A 14,586-nucleotide genomic window follows, 5' to 3' on the forward strand; every position below is an offset into this window, starting at 1 on the left:
ATATTTCTTTTGCCTCTGCTTGTTTTTTAATTCCTGTTGTGTTTTATGTTGCTCCCGCCCCCCCGTTGTCCGCATTCCGTTTGCTCCCGCCCCCTCCCGTTGTCCCTGTTCAACGTGCTCCCACCCCCCTTCCATTTTTCGCCGCGCCTTTATTCCCGCCCCTCCCGTTGTTAGTGTTCACCGTGCTCCTACTCCCTCTCTCGTAGTCCGTATTCCCTTTGTCCGGTCGTAAGCTGGTGGTCCATGGGTGCCACGACCTGCTCGGAGGAGGCGCCGAGTTGGCTGCTCTCACCCTCTCCACTTCACGTGCGGCAGCCCATAAGGTACATTACCACACCCCCACTCCCTTCCCCATGGCACACCACTGTTTGTTTAAATGCTGAACAGTGCGCGAAAAGCAGTTGCAAAGCGAACAGGCGAGACCTATTGGCTTTGTCAATGCTTGTTTTCTTCTTCAATCCTTCCATCTTTCTTTTGTTTTTCTATTTTCATCTTTTCCCATCTTCACTGCTTTCTATCTTCCTTTGATTATTTTGTATCTTCTCTCTTTCTTTCCAAGCTTCTATTTTCTTTTTCTTTTTTCATTCTTTAGTCCTTCCATTTCCTTTTTAATTATTTTAATTTCCTGCCCTTCCCTCCTACTTTCTTTTTTTTCCATCTTCCTTTGATATTTTTCATTCCCATGTCTTTCATCTTTCTTTCCTCTATCCTTCTTTCATCTTTACTTCTTTCTCACTCATTCATCTATCTCTCATTGATTCGTGCATCCACCCATCTTTTGCCTGTCTTTAACTGTTCATCACTCCATCCATCAGTACTTTCTGTATTTTTCCTTTTCTCTATGAACCATTTCTTCCTCTTGTCCATCTATTCATTCATCCTTCTCTCCCACATCCATCCTTCACTCATTCATCCCTCAAACCTTTCTATTCTCCATCTGTTTGTCATCTCCATTGATGAATCATTCTTACCATCTCTCCATTTATTCATTCTGCTTTCTCTCAATGCATCATCCATTCATTTATCCAATCATCCTTCCTTTCATTGACCCCTTTTCCTTCTATCCTTCCTTCTCTGCACCCATCCTCTGCAACAATCCTTCTCACCCTCTCTCCATTCACTTATCCATCATTCTCTTAATCCTTTTCTCTACCATTTTAATTCCCTATGCCTTCTTTCCCTTCCTGCTGTCTAGTCCCATTTGATTCCTGAAGGGATGGAGAAAGGTCCTTTGCTGGATGATGAACGGTCCCCGTCTTGGCTCTGAAGAGTGTGCATTTCTGCCTCAAATTCAGCACAGCAAGCTGCTGCTTTTTTGACGCCTGCCTCAGTACACACTACAATCACGCATGTGCGTTCAAAGTACCTTTGTGATGCAGATTGAGACCCAGAGCATGGCTCCTAGAGGATCACACCATGTGTACTCTCTTTTCCAAGTGTGATTACCATCAACTCAGTAGGCTGTCTATGGCAGGCAGTGGTGGCCGGGATACTGTTCATAGGGGCAAAGCAGGCCCTTTTACCCGCCTTGCTACAGATGAGTGCCTACTGGCCACTCCTGCTTCTTAAAGTCATCTTCCAGTCCCCTGCAACCAGGTCCTGCACCCATCTATGTGGGACATGGATGCTGCAAATGTATTCATTTTAGTGCATGCAAAGGAAGCATGTGTGGCACATTTGTGGCATGGATGGTTAGATTCACACTGGGATACATTTTGTATTTGCAATATTCAAATGGTATCTACGATGGAGGGTTGGTGAAGAGCCCAGGTAGCACAAATGAATTACATGGATCCCCCAAAGGGCATTCCAGGAATCCTTTGTAGTGGGTCATACTGAGTAGTGTTAAGGAGAGGAGACAGAGGGCCCCTTTGAAGGTAGGGAGTTCCCTCTTGAACTTTCCTGACCCACTGGGCAAAGTTGCACAGAAGAGGGGACTCAGAAATGACTGTTGGAATACACAACATCTGTCTATAACTTTAGTATAAAGATGAGGAGGAAACTTCCAGACAGTGTGCCAAGATTTGGCTATCAGAATCCAGGGTCTCCACACCAGTGGTGATGAGAAAAGATCTACACGCCAAATTCTCTTGCCAACTTTAAGAAACGAACCATAGGATCTTTGGTTTAGACTGCCAGGAAAGCTGCCTGTTAAGGGTGAGATGAAGCAGTCTAGAAAAGCTGCCTGTAAAGAGTGAAATGAAGCAGTCTAGAAAAGCTGCCTGTAAAGAGTGAGATGAAGCAGTCTAGAAAAGCTGCCTGTAAAGAGTGAGATGGAGCAGTCTAGAAAAGCTGCCTGTAAAGAGATGAAGCAGTCTAGAAAAGTCGTCTGTAAAGAGTTGAAGCAGTCTAGAAAAGCTGCCTGTAAAGAGTGAGGTGAAGCAGTCTAGAAAAGCTGCCTGTAAAGAGATGAAGCAGTCTAGAAAAGCTGTCTGTAAAGAGTGATATGAAGCGGTTCTTCCTTTCCATTCAAGCTTAGCTGCTTGAAGTAGGTTGACCCTTTCAAGTGGTTGCAATGTCACCCTGCACAGGTAGGATGAGGAAGGTGATCCAGTCCCAAAGGAGGAATATTTTAAAGGTCAAAAAACCTCCTGTAGATTATGAAAGACTTAATTACAGGTGAAAAGGTTGATGGTAATAGATGGAATCTGTAAGGTCAAGACATAGAAATGCAGGAAACACGGATGAACAGAAATTCACAGCCAAATCCTATAGCATAAATTATGGACCAAAATGATAGCGAGTGATGAATGTGACTAAAAATAGACAGCTAATGGGTTAAGACAAATTTTCATCCAGAACAAGCTTCCTTTCATATTCTCCTTGCATGAAGTCACATCAGAGGAAACTCACCAATGCCTTCTTGGATAGGAGCACTTAAATAGACTTTGTGGAGTTGAAGCCAGCTGGGATAAGGAAAAGACAAAGGCCTGGACTGTTGGTTCGGAAAGGAAAGCAATATGAAGAGCAGATAAGGCACTCAAATAACTCTTCTTTCTAGCTGTAGAGAAGGGCACCAGAGCTATTGCTACCAATGTGCGCAGGACTGCAGTGTTCTTTGCTGGGTGCCTATGTTCAACGCACATGCAAGTGAACCTAATCGGTACCATGATGTACGGATGCCTTTGTGTGGCCTGGATACTGAGTTAGTAATGTCACCGTAAACTGTGCTGCGGGGGCTGGAGCCATGAGTGACTCCAGCTGGTTTGTGTGTCCATGTTGTAGCACTTCCTGGAATCTGCTTGGAGCGAGAGAGCTGACTAACTGGTCAAGAGAGAGTGTAGTCTTCCACAAATGCACAAGAGAGATGCTGCTTAGAGAAGTGGGCCGAGGCCAGGACAAGCTGAAGATGTCTGCAGTGTACCGTGGAAAGGAGCAGCACCACTCTGAGTGTGTGAGGCCAAGAAGTCCCTGAGAAGTTGCCACAGTGTGGCTTGATCATTTATCCCCATGAATGGTGCATACCTTGGGACTCCAGTGTTGTCATTGTTCTCCTGTGACATCTGAGCACCATGAAGATGCTGGAAGAAGTTGTGAAGTCCAAGTATGGGTAAGCCAAACTTTCAGTTGATGACTACTTTAATGGAGAGTCTGATACCAGGAGCAGAGTACTCCTAGCTGTTTATATGGTGTTTTTTGGCTGACTTCCCAGCTGCACGTTTTACCAAGCTGTGAGTACCGTAACCACAAAGCCACATCTTCAGTCAATGCTAGTGCTGCCTACGCTCGCCTAACCAGCACCAGGACCATGAATGCTGAGTGCTCACTAGATACTCGATGCAAGGGCAAGATCAATTAACACCAGAAGTGCACACCCAATGAGGAGCGCCATCCCATCGTGGCATCCAACCTACACAGGCACAGCCTCTGCCCTAAACAACTCAACAATGAAATAGTACTACCCACCACAAAGATGGTCAAATGGGGTGATGCAATATCACTACAAACTGGGGAATAGCCAAACCAGGTTCTCGACTTAGCTGTCCACCCTCCTTGAAAATTCAAGCCCCAAACGAACTACCATGGGTATGCCTGAGGAAGGGATAGTGGCATGAAAGTATCATACACTTTTGTTTCATAAGAGTAGCCTGCGCTACCTCCCACAGTAATCACTGAAGAGTAATATTACAGCTCATCTTTTGTTTTCTCCCTTCTAAATCATTGATGAACAGCCTTAAGTCATGTGTGATTTAGGTAAAGTACTTTTGAAAAGATTAAATACTGGTCATTGATTTGTGTTAGATGTTTTTTTGAGTTCTGAGTCTCTAAACCCATACTTCCTCTCTGAGTAAGGCTTGAACTGCTCAACTGTGTTACCCTTAGGGTCCAATGTTAAAGGGGTTTACATGATGCCCAGTTTTAGGTCTAATAGTAAGCTTTAGCTGCAGAACACTAATGGGAAGAGGCTCTGATTGACGCAATTTTAGGTTCGTAATCCCTGATCCTCTGTGTCTTCAGACAAAGTTCTCACATTCCCCCACCCCGCAGCTCCATCATTCTAGTTTCAACCAGTTACATTAATCAGCTCCATCCCTAAATTAAAAAATCTTCTTTGCTGTCCAAGGAGAAGTAAATTGAGTTTCAGGGCATAATTCCAATGCTATGGGCTACCAGCATCCTTGGAAAACTAGACAGGTATTAATTGTCGCCGAGCAGTGGATCAAATGCCAAAATCCAGGTGTACCTTAGTCGGGTATGTATGACTGCACCTAGGTCTTGTGAAATTTACTTTCAAGTAATGCAAGTCTCACAGAGGGTTCCTGGAAATATAAAGTCCAGACCCTCCTCATTCGACCACAGAAGATTAATCAGCCCTAAAAGGAACAAAGACATTCCTCACGCCCTTTGAAATCAACAACCTGTAACTCCAGGAGAATTCTGGAGCTGGTGCAGTGAAAGAAACTGGACAAAAGGCCATGGCATGGACAAGTTCCTGACAGAAGTAATATCTAATAATGCCAGTATTTTCATGTTTGTATGTGTGCTTGTGGTATAAGTCTAATTCTGCACTGCTGTGTCCTGCTGGTGTGTGGGCTTTCTTCCTAAAGCGCCAGGAAATATTATTAAACTGCTCCTACAGTTGTGATAGGCAGGCTGATACTACCCAACACCCTGCACATTTGGTTATTCAATAAGGTTAAGACCAGAAGAATTGACTTGTGTTCAGGTCTTTAGAACAGGGCAAGACAACATGATTAACACTTACCAATGGATTTCAAGAACTCATCCTGGGCTATGGATAAACAGAAGAAAGGGCTGGATGACCTTGAATTGCACAGAGCTACAAGACATCAACATCCGGCCCAAAACATTCATATTGTAGACATTTAATACAAAATCCTGATCCACCCAGTGCAGCACTATAAGTGTTTATCTAGGACATCACCTGACTCAGGTGAGGGCTATTGTAAAAGAAAACAGCAAACGAGAATGATGCATCTCTGGTAAGGATCTTTAAGTTATAATAATTGTTTCTTTAGTAAGATATACAGGCTTTTGCTCGGAGGGGAGGCCCTGTCTGCAAGATCCGAAGCTTCAGGTCCGAAAATACAAAGGAAACGTTTTGAGATAACAAGTTTGTCCCAAGAGAGTGCTAATATATAAAACGTGTTACTGAGATTCTCAAATTCCAAAGAAGAATTTATTTAGTTCAATGAATAGCCCCAAAAGTGTTGCAACAATTCCAGCACAGCAGACTGTTCTTTGTGGACAATAGGATATTTGATGGAGTTGGGGCAGAGTCAGCCATATGTCAAGCAACATGCGATTGAGCCTTCCTTTAATATTGTTATTTCCAAAAGAGCTTCCAAAAATAAACAGTCTGTGTATCCAAATGGCTTGCTAGCTTGCAAAAGGAATGCATATCATTTAAATTGAAACCAAGCCAGGATATTTGGAAAGGGGTCTTCAGAATGTTATCCCTTGTGGGGTATGGGGTTTGAAAGTCTTGACAAGCATACTCCAGGTCACCCAACATTTGCGGGGCATTTGTACATCATATTCTGTGGTGTTATCATGTTAGCTGCTACTAGGTGCAGCGTCATCAAGTATAGAAGAATTCAGTGGCAAGCAGTAGACTTTAGAGTCTGCAATTTATGATATGAACTATCATTGTTCCAGTTGTAGCGAGCTTCGAAGTTACTTCCCAGCCAGCTCCGGTGCTAGAATTTTTTTAACCCTAGGCAAAAAAAAGGTTTCGGTTTTTCAACGCTCTCTTTTCCCATGCTACAAGGCATGTAGCAGGCCATTTGTTGTGATTGGACACCCTTGTGTGACCACTTTTGGTGTTGCTGTAAGGCAACCTTCTACAAGGATCTCAATGCAGCTCCAGCCATGGAACAAGTGGTTCTGAAGGTAATTGCTGTCTCCAAGATCACCAGACCTCTTTTTGTCTGTCTCTCACAGCTTTAATACAATTTATATTTGCTGAAACAACGCTGACAACCAATCTAAACGGTTCTGCCTTCCCTGTACTGAACACACTGCAATGCCTAGGCAGGGAGTGGGCCACCATATTATTTAGAGTTTGTCGAGAGCAGTGCTGACAGTAAAGACGGCGCCTCTCCTTTGCTCCTTTTTTGTATCTCAACATTGTGCTTCAATCGAGCTGGAAGATCCGTTTGATTTAAGCACAGTGCTGCATCCCTAGTAGGCATTTCTCTACCTACAACCCTGATGCATAGTGCAGCGCGTTGCCGTTCTAACCAGAAGGCTGTCAAACTTTTCTTCCCAGGTTTCAGATGTGTGTCTCAGCCCTCGTCTAGTAGGAGTGGTTTAAAATAGAAGGTCCAGTGCACATTGGCCAATCTCTCAATCCTTGACAGATCACTCATCGAATAATGTTGTCGGAACGAGGTCGCCATCTTGAAAGAAGTCCACCTGCATGGAAATGGCATATCCAAAAAAGAAGTTCTATGTACTAGAAGGAAATACAGTATGGTACCTAGGACAGGATCCCTGTCTTCAAAGTCAGATTCCACTTACATGCAACCACTTCCCTTAGTTTCTGGAAACTGATTCAATTAGTGACCGCGCGACAGTAATCTTAAAGTCCTTGGTAGGGAAAATTATAAATAGAAAACTGATAAAAATGACCGGTTGAGGCAATATATACATCGAATATCTATGGCAAACTTTCCACCCATGGCTGACGTCTAACTCGCAGTGGGAATGCCACATTTTATGTCTTTATCAGGGTTATGAGTGAGTTGTAAATGATAATCTGACGCTGGAAGCAAAGTTACTATGGAAACATGAGAACAAAGGTTATTCAATTCATAGAACTGGCGACACAAATCTGGTATAAATCAAAAAGCAGATAGAGGGAAAAAATGTGTATTGCAGCGCAATTAACTGATTGTGTTAGGTTGTGTAGCAGAAAACGTGTTATTTACAGCACCACGAAACCGCACAACTAGGCAGTAGCGAGGGCTACATGGGATTCTGTAATCTCTTTATAAAAGGCAGTCACTAATTTCTTCATAATCTGCAACTAGTGATGCACTCAGTTGCCATTTTACAGAATAGACGTCAGAACACGACTATGACAAAATGCCTGTTACTAGCGTCAGCAGCTGAGGTGAAAGGCAGGTGAGGTCACAGAGCATAATTGAAGCAGCTGTTTAAAGCAACAAAAACAGAACATTGCTTTTCTTAGCTAACAATGACAAGCAGAGAGAACATGTATATTTTTTGCACTCCTTAGACAGAGGAAAGCTAGACCCTTTCCACAAGTTTCTAAACATTCTGAGCTACTGCATCTTTTTTTTTTAACTGACTTGTATTTAACAGTTTTTAATATCTGTTTGCAACAATAAAATAACAGTTTTTTGATGTGTTTATTTTTGCACTGAAGGTTTTATGTTTACCCTTCATATTTGCAAACATGCCCACTCTATCATATGAAAGAGCTAATCACCAAGGTTTTAAGTGGTTTGTGGGAAAGGTGATGGTGTGACCATCTATTATATAGAATAAAGTACCCCCTGGCATACATGATAAGGATATTGCAGTCACCGAGGAGTTCCAAAACCTTGTGAGGGAACTCAGGGGCATATCTTCAAGGCGGCGATATAAAATTATCGCAACTTTTGCGGCCGTTTTCGGCCGAAAAGCAGAGATAATTTTATCGCTATATTAGCAAGGTCACGCTATCGCTTGTAACCTTGCCCTAGCGCCTGAATTCCTAACGCCCATCTTTGCATCTCTAATGAGATGCAAAGTGGGTGTTCCTCCCCAGGATAACGGGAGAAATGTTGCTAAACGACATTTCTCCTATTATCAAGCCTCACGCAAAGCAGCATAGCGACAAGAAAAGTAGCAATAGTCTCTGTTATCGCTACTTTCCTTACGCCTGCTTTGAAACTGACTTAGCCATGATATCCTATGTAAAGTGGATATCATGGCTAAGTATGTGAGGCCCTATCAGCAAGCTATCGCCAAACTTCTTGGGATTATCACTGGGTTTCCAGCGCTAATCTCACGTTTGGCAGTTAGCGCTAGGATTTTTATCGCTTTTGAGATAAGCGTTGCTAATAGCACGCTATCTCAGCGATAAAAATCCACGCTAGCCGGCGATAATTATCCTAGCGCTAAGTGCGCTTAGCGATAATTATCGCCGGTTGTTGCTGATATGCCCCTGTGTCTTCGGCCACGTTGCTCTATAACGTTATGGAACTCCTTGGTGACTTGCAATATCCTCATAGTGTACAGCAGGGGATACGTTATCCCTTATATATTACTGTTATCTGTACCAATATTTTTAAATGTTGATCCAAAGATCTTAGTGGAAGAAGATGCACAGCACAAATAAGATAGGTGATTTCTAGACCATATGACTCAGAAAAAAAGGAGGAAGTGCATCACACTGAAGAGTGAATTATCCCTTCCATTCCATGCTCTCACCTGCAGCACCGCCACACCCGTCACTGCCATACACTGTTTGCATGCCTCATACAAGCAACTTTTCAGTCTCCATTCTAAACCATCACCATGCTGCAGTATGCCCACTCATACCGCCCTTCTTCTGCGTGTTCTACCATCTGCAAAATCCACTTTGTGTACAGCGCTCTCTTGCCTTATAGTTTTGTTATTTAAGCCACATAAACCAATATATATATATTTATATTATCTGGCGGTCGCCAGTAGATAGTTATAGTTAGGGCCACGTTTCCATAGGAAAAGCGTTTTTGGATTTGCTTATAACTTTGGCCTCGGTCGACGAATGTTTATAAAATTTTCAAAAAAAAGTTCTCTTTTCAGATCAGCTCCTATGTTGAAAGTTTGGGGGTGATTCGTCAGGGGGGGGCTGAGAAAAAAGGGGGGTCCCAAAACATTTTTGCTCCATGCAATTTCCATAGGAAACTTTAGACAAGGCTACAGGTCAAACTGCTGAATGGAATTACGCCAAATTTGGTGTATATATATATATATATATTCACTGAAAAAACCATAGGTTTCACACATGTTATAGTTAGCTGGACATTTTACTGATAAAAAACCAATGAAATTCCCCCGTTATAGTTACTGTAGGCAACTATAACTCACGCGACCGCAATCCTCTGCTGATGCTAATACTGTATTTAGACACTTATTTGCCCATGTCTTCTTCCATTAAATTTTAGCTATACATATATTACAAATATTTTTTTTTCATAAAGACACATATGTCATCAGCAGAGGATTATGGTCGCGTGAGTTATAGTTGCCTACAGTAACTATAACGGGGGAATTTCATTGGTTTTTTATCAGTAAAATGTCCAGCTAACTATAACATGTGTGAAACCTATGTTTTTTTCAGTGAATTTGCAAGGTTTTTTAAATGCTAATTCCTAACTATAACGTGTGTGAAACCTATGGTTTTTTCAGTGAATTTGTACGGTTTTTTAAATGCTAAGTTACTTTACGCCATTTGTGGCGTGCGCACCCACTTAACGCAGTTCGTTCCGTGCGCGCACGGTGCGCTTCGCGCACCGTGCGCGCACAGTGAGCACGCGGTGCGCTTCGCGTACCACGTGCCCACGTTACGCTACATGGGCCATGAACGCACGATGCGCTTCGCGCACCGTGCGCACATGGAGGACATATGATGAGCATCGTTGTGACAGGTAAAATATATGTTTGATTTATCTCTTATAAGCCATGCACAAAAGGTGCCCTGCGGCCACCTTTTGCACACAGGGTGGGGAAAATGCGAATGCGAAAATGCGAATATATATATATATATTGCGAATTATATATTTCTTACCGTACGCGTACGGTAAGCGTAATCGGCGAAATTTTCGAAAAAATTAAATTTGCCTTTTTTCACTTGGGGGATCGTTGGGGACTCCCTCAACATGGCTAGGTGCTTGGGAGCTGTCTAAACAGCCCCTTTACATGTTTTTGGACTTTGTTTTTCAACCCCCTGTCAGAGTGCGAGAGAGAAAATGGCGGACGCCGCTTCCTGGTTTCGACCGATTCGAATGTTTACAAAGATCTAAGGGCCAATCAGAATCGCGCTCGCGCACGTCACCGTACGCGTACGGTAAGCGCACCGTAAGCGCACGGTAAGCACACCGTAAGCTGCCACAGATATATATATTGATTTAAAGGCTATTTTCTCAGGATCTACTGAACAGATTTACACCAAACCTACAAAAGGCACTTCCTTGACCTGAGGACTACCTCTCTGCCAAATTTCAAGTAATTCTGTTCAGCCGTTCGGGCTGTAGCTGTGTCTAAAGGTCCTATGGAAAAATGCATGGGAAAAACGCGTTTTGGGACCCCCCTTTTATCTCAGCCCCCGCTTGACGAATCCCCCCCGAGACTTTCAGGGTAGGAGCGGAGCGTAGCGCCCCACCTATTTTGAAAAATTCGCGAGGATTCGTCAACCGGCGCCAAAGTTATTAAAAATAGAATGTTGCGGATTTCCTATGGAAACGTGGTCCTAACTATAACTATCTACTGGCGACCGCCAGTAGATAATATATATATATATATATATATATATATATATATATATGTACACACATACACACGCATATATATACATGCGCATACATATATACATATGTACACACACATATATATCACAGTAAATGATAATGACTGCAGTTATCATTAAGTCTCAGAAATGGTGTGCTTTGATTTCATTATAACTTTTGTGCAGTTTGATTAATCTTTACAAAACCTTCCAAATCAAACAGCATAATTGGAGAAGTATCAGCATGTCAAGTTTCATGCAGATCCAGTCAGGGCAAACTAAATGAGGGGTAAAAAAATCTAGGGTTTAAAACGTTAATGCCTCATGCCAAGTCAAAGTCTGGCATACAAGTTGGACAACCCGTAAAATACTCCAGGACTGTACTCTTTCCACCCATCTCTTGGCTCTACTGTTTCTTAACCCCTGCAAGCATTTGTGGCCAAATGTACTATTTACTATACACAAAATACAGATAGCAATTTGCATCCAGTATTTTTGTTACCAGTAAATAATATTCATGATGTAGGACAGAAATTGTGACTTACTCCGATTGGAGGCCATCACAGGGATGGTAACCATGTCTGTGGCTGCCTTCCAATAAAGTCATCTTTTTTTTAATACAGCCTGTTTTCCTTTAAGGAAGTGGGGCTGTGATTTAAAAGATTAGTGAGCTAGTTAGTGAGACCACCATGGGCCACTGCCTGCTCTCCACCAAACGTTTTTTGTTACATTTACAAAAGGACCTCGTCCCTTTTGTGAATGCGTTAACCCCCCTCACTCCCGCCCCTACCTGGGAGTCAGTAAGATCTTAATGGTGTACCACTGCTATTTCTGTCCTGAATCATTGTTACATATAGATAGGAATCTCTGTTTCGAAGGGGCTCATACAACATTTGTTATCCAAATAGGGATTTTTTATCCATTTCTAAACCCGTTTTAGGAGTTAGAAAAAGTTACCTACTCTTAAAATGGGTTCAATACATTGAAAAAAGAATTGGAAGTCTTAAATTCTGAATCAGAGTGTTTGCAACCAAAAAAATGCATTCTCCGAAGGGGCTATGAGTGGAGTTTCCCAATTAGAACACAGACTCAAAGCGGAAACCTATCTGGTGCACCAGATTCAGGGAAACCTACATCAGGATCAGAGACACCTGCACTTACTAGGTAAATTGCAGGATCCTAACCGGTGGTACATAAACTTGACGCCTTCACTTCTAGGGTGTCTGTGCGCTCCTGTGCCACATATTCTCTCTTTGCACAGACCTTTACATTTGATCCTTGTATCCAAGAGATACATATAATTCTAAGAAGATACTAAGTAAATGTTTTCTGGCATGCATATTTATTGCAGATTCAGTCTGCCATGTTCATCAAACAATATATAATTCATCCAAAGAAATTATCATAATTATGATAAAAAATGTTTCATTTGCAAGCTTTTTTTGGTAAATTCTAACTACTTCTAGCAGTCTTTAAATTAGGGTTTGAAAGAACCATGCACATTTGTTTTGACAAGTCTTATCTGGTTTTACTCTGCCTATACATTATATTGAGGAAATCCAATCAGCCAGGCCTTGCTTAAAAATATACCATGAAGTAAGTATTTTCCCTCTTCAACTTAACTCATTTGTACACTGCTGATGAAGTGATATTTCATCACAAATTTGCAAGTAAATTATTTAGTTGACCTGATTAAGGCACCAACCTGGGTTTCTTCACAAGAATCACAGGAAATAGTTAAATATGGAGCAGAGTTTCAAGCTGAATTATATACAATGCAGCTAAATTTAAAAAAACAAACCAACCTGTTCAGATGCGAGTCCTTGAATGTGAAGCGGGCTGGTGTACAGAGTTGGATAGGGTTGCATAGAGCAGTGCAGTCACTGATGAAGCAAGGCTTTGTATGTTAATGCAGCTTTGCTGTAGGAAGAATGGGACTCTTCACAAGTCTCTTCATATGTTTATTGTAAAGTGAGGTGGATCTTGCACCCCTGTTTGTGTCCTTAGGAAAGCAACGGTGAAGGGGCCAATCCAAATAAGGTGTCACAATTGGGTATCTAGCCCTGGCCGCCATGTATACAGCTGTATATTTGCAGGAGTACTCCTTTTACCACTTGCTCCTCAACCTGTTTGCATTGTCTTTTTCTTCCAGTCTAGATATGTTCAGTCTCTGCTATCTAACAGCAAGTCCGCGCACCCACAGAGAAGCCTCTGGAGGAGAGGGAGGAGATGATGGTTGACTGGGCTGTCCAGGACACTTTCATCGACTGGGACTTTTGTGAAGTCCATTGACTGTATGAAGAACCCCTTAACAGCAACAGTCCTTCTTAACTGAGTTTCTATTCAAGATACACAAACGTCTCCAGAAACTCAGCGAAAAATGTCCATGGGAGGCTCCAAGATCTCTGGCATGACCCAGCAATATAGATTTATCATCTCTACGACTGGACACTGAGGATGTCAACTCCACCAATCTACTATTGTAAGAAGACTTGGGAGAAAATGAAAGACAAACTTGGTCTGCCAACCATACTAGAGCTGTGAATTTCAAAGTCACTCCAACTTCTGGACACGTGGGTCAGGGGACTTTCTCACGCAGGCAACTGGCTGAACACTGGGAAATCACATACCACTATCCCTGTATGCAGGATTCCCAGGAAAGTGTGATGATATCTAAAGGCACAATGGAAAACTGAGATTATCCAATAGGCCAACAGGGCCATAAATGTGCCTGGTGCTTCCCCAGTCCTCTCTGAGTTTTGAGACACTGACCTGTTAGGAAATTTCCTGACTGCCCAATCAGCTAGTTTGCTTCTGATAATGTGGTGCTTTATCATGGTTTACATACAGGCACTCTGGCAAAGCCAGAGGGTAACACACCTTTGTAGATTACAACTTTACTTTTCTCAACAAGAATGGCAACACTTTAATGTTATTATTTTAATCATGCAGGTTATTCTGTGGAGTTTATGACATATCTTCATTTGGCTGGCATCCATTAGCTCTCATTAGAATCTTAGGACACATTGTGCATCACTTCCACTTTCAAGTCAAGCAGTCTAATCGTTTCCTAACAAATGTCATATACATGACCTCTCTGGGATCTGTATGTCTATTAACACATGTTTCAATGTCACAGTCATTTATAAATATACACTGACAAAGGATAGTGTGTGTGTGATATTGTGTACATGTGATCTCCTGAACCTACAGACCACTCGTGGCACTCTACAATGATAGCCCAAGGAAAAGCCAGCATTGCTGGTTTTATGAGGTTGAACCCAATACAGCATGTTTTAGGATGAAATTTGCAGAAGGTGTCCATCCCAAAAGAGTTTGCTGAGTTTGTTGCAGGCTGTCATCCATCCTGCCAACTACAGAAGCATCCTTACACAATGATATGGTGGTTTACAATTACAAACAAAGGAAGTTGAGTTACCAGTGTATGACTCGTTGATGCTTCCCCTAGCTTGTTGTGCTCTGTTCTGTAGGACACATTTGTAGTACTGTATCCAGATTTGAGGACACATCTGGACCAATGTGCTGAGCTGTGGATGCCACATCTGCAAGCCTTGCCAATAGTATTGTGTTTTGGAGGCAAGGTCTTCAGAAGTGTAAATCAG

The 14,586-nt window shown here is 42.4% G+C and overlaps 1 protein-coding gene across 1 annotated transcript in view; it reads left to right on the forward strand.

The window, feature by feature from the left end:
* The window catches only part of LOC146812611 (peroxidasin homolog), a 211,116-nt gene extending 196,988 nt beyond the window's left edge, over nucleotides 1-14,128 (forward strand). The window contains exon 21 of the mRNA XM_085619678.1: nucleotides 13,116-14,128. The gene's annotated coding sequence lies outside the window, so the exon portion shown is untranslated. The remainder of the gene's footprint in view (nucleotides 1-13,115) is intronic.
* Nucleotides 14,129-14,586: the final 458 nt, after the last annotated feature.

Source organism: Triturus cristatus, chromosome 7, assembly GCF_964204655.1.
Source record: "Triturus cristatus chromosome 7, aTriCri1.1, whole genome shotgun sequence".
Taxonomy (NCBI): Eukaryota; Metazoa; Chordata; class Amphibia; order Caudata; family Salamandridae; genus Triturus; species Triturus cristatus.